This window comes from Lepidochelys kempii, chromosome 6 (assembly GCF_965140265.1).
Source record: "Lepidochelys kempii isolate rLepKem1 chromosome 6, rLepKem1.hap2, whole genome shotgun sequence".
NCBI classification, from domain to species: Eukaryota; Metazoa; Chordata; order Testudines; family Cheloniidae; genus Lepidochelys; species Lepidochelys kempii.
In genome coordinates this window covers 69310617-69313356 of record NC_133261.1, presented here as the reverse complement: position 1 = coordinate 69313356, position 2740 = coordinate 69310617, and the positions used below count along the sequence as shown (strand labels likewise).

Here is a 2740-nt window from a genome sequence, read left to right as displayed (position 1 = left end):
GTGAGTGCTGGTGGGTGGGGCGGGGACTGGCTCTAGTACAGCAGGGACGTCAGACTCCTTCCTCTCATAGAATATCAGGGTTGGAAGAGACCTCAGGAGGTCATCTAGTCCAACCCCCCGCTCAAAGCAGGACCAGTCTCCGCTGCGGAAGAGCCAGCATGGAGGAGGTTTTTGGTTGGTCACAACAGGATCTTTCTTTTACAACTGGGCCCCGTGCCACCCTTGGCTGTTCGGTGGACTGTTATTTATTTCTCTTCCGGTTGTTGTGGCACCATGTCATTCTGATCTGTTCTGAATTACATTGCATTATTTTCTTTCTTTAACACGTGTAAAAAGTTTTGTTTTAAAGTGTGTTATAGTATTAAAATGAATTAACATAAGTAGTTTAAACACTGAATTAAATCTGTCCTTTGAAAAGGTCTTTATATAATGTAGTAAGTAACTACACCTCATTCTTTCTTGCCCCTCTGATGCATTCCAAATTGTGAGAGCTTCCTGGGGAAAGATCAATAGAGACAGTTTCTCCTGAGAGAGTCCACCTGCATTTGTGGTTATGGAAATACTGAAAAAGTGTCAGGATGGTCTGCTTTGAATTTTTAAAAATTGTATATATATATTTCTTTGTTTCCAATACCTCAAATAACTATCTCTGTAGTTTGCCCAGTAGCTGTTCTGTCTGTATCTGAAAATTCAGACTTTTTTGTCTGGGGTGCAGGTGTGCTCTCCAGCATACATCCCAAGAGTTAACACCCACCTACATATGTTATTCCAGGGTGACACTCTCCAGCAAGCAATTCAGTCCTGATGAGGATTTTGTCAGGGGCTCCCGGGTGTCTAGGAATCGACCTTAACAGAAGGGTCACTAAAAAGTTTTAAAAAGTTCCAGAACTTGTTGCATGTGAGAGAGGGGCCAGGTTTGGCATCAGCAAGGTCAATTTTGATAATCTCTCCCAATCTGCAAACTCTTGAGTTTGACCAGGCCTATGTGAAGCTCATGGCAATACAGTAGTTGGGGTAACACAGTATTTCTGAGACAATGAGACTAGACCTTTTAACAGAAATACTACCAACAAATCTAAATATAGTAATTAAAACCCATGATCTGCAGTATGGTCACAGATTCATTTTATTTTATATTTTTTGCCTCAAATGGAAAAATAGCAATAAGGCACTGCATTATTGTGGTAAGCTATGATTGAAGAAGTATCAACCTACCATTCCATCAAAATGATTTACAGGATGGTTTGGCCAGAAATTGGCCAAGAGCACAGAGTCATTAGCCTTAGTACATCCTTCTTATGTGGACCAAATAGACTATAGCAGGGGTTCTCAAACTTCATTGCATCATGACTCCCTTCTCCCAACAAAAATTACTACAGGACCCCATGAGGGGGGACCGAAGCCTGAGCCCGCCCAAGCTCTGCCACCCCGGGTGGGGGTGGGGGATAAAACCAAAGCCCAGCTTCAGCCCCAATCATGTGGCCTGTAACCTGAGCCCTGCTGCCCAGGGCTAAAGCCCTCGGGTTTGGGCTTTGGTCTTGGGCCCCAGCCCTGGTGACCCCTTTAAAACGGGCTCATGACCCACTTCGGGGTCCTGACCCACAGTTTGAGAACCTCTGGAATAGAGTATAAACCAAACGTAAAGTGCAGTCAAGATAAAAAGTCTGGAGTATTGGATTCCACATAACATAACAAACTATTAAACATATACCCAGAAATCTACAGTCTTACACCGTATAACTACCTCAACTAAGCAGTCCCACTTTTAACTTATATATCTGCCAGATAAACAAAATCCGAATAACTCCAAAGACAACACTGGGACCAAATTCAAGCAAGTGCAACTCTGTGGACTTCAGTGGAATCACAACCATTTACACCAGAACTGAACATGGCCTATTAACATACATAACTATAAAAACAATACATAAGATATTTGACCTGAGGCTTTTCATGGTACACCTACACTGGACTAAAAGACCTGCAGCATGGCTGCTGCAGGCCGGGGTCAGCTAACTCAGGCTCACGGGGCTTGGGCTATAGGGCTAAAAATTGGGCTTGGGCTAATGCAGGGGTCTCAAACACGCAGCCCATGGAGTTATTTTCTGCGGCCCGCCATAGGCGCTGACTCCAATGGCAGCCAAGCTCCCCTCCCACCCTGCTACCCCCTCTCCTCCGCCTACCTCCCAGCGCTTAGGACTTTCCAGGAGGGAGGGGAGAGGAGCAGGGACACAGCACGCTCCTGGGAGGAGGCGGAGAAGAGGTGGGTCTGGGGCGGAGATTTGGGGAAGGGAGAGGGTGGAGGGGCGGGGCGGAGTTGGGGCAGGGACTTTGGGGACAGGATTGGAATGGGGGTGGGAAGAGGTGAGGCAGGGGCGGGGCCTCATCAAAGGGGTGAAGTGGGGGCGGGGCCGGGGCAGAGGAGGGGGCTTTAACCAAAGTAATTCTAAAAGTAAATGTGTGTTTTGTCATTTGAGTGAGGTGCATTACTGAGTGCTTATATTTTATTAAAACCCCTCTTCGCATTACAGTTTTTAAAAAAGTTAATACATTGACTTTTAACAGCATACTATATTACTCTTCTTTTTTTTCATTTTTGACGATACTTTCGTATCGTTGTATGAAAAGGTTTCAGTGATGTGGCCCTCGGGCCAATGTACTAGTCCTCATGTGGCCCTCGTGGTGATTTGAGTTTGAGATCCCTGGGCTAGAGCCTGGACTCTGGGACAATCCCACAGAT

The 2740-nt window shown here is 45.8% G+C and overlaps 1 protein-coding gene across 1 annotated transcript in view; it reads left to right on the top strand.

Annotated features, from left to right (window-relative positions):
* HEATR4 (HEAT repeat containing 4) overlaps positions 1 to 2740 on the top strand; it is a 68367-nt gene that overhangs the window by 173 nt on the left and 65454 nt on the right. The gene's annotated exons all lie outside the window — the stretch shown is intronic.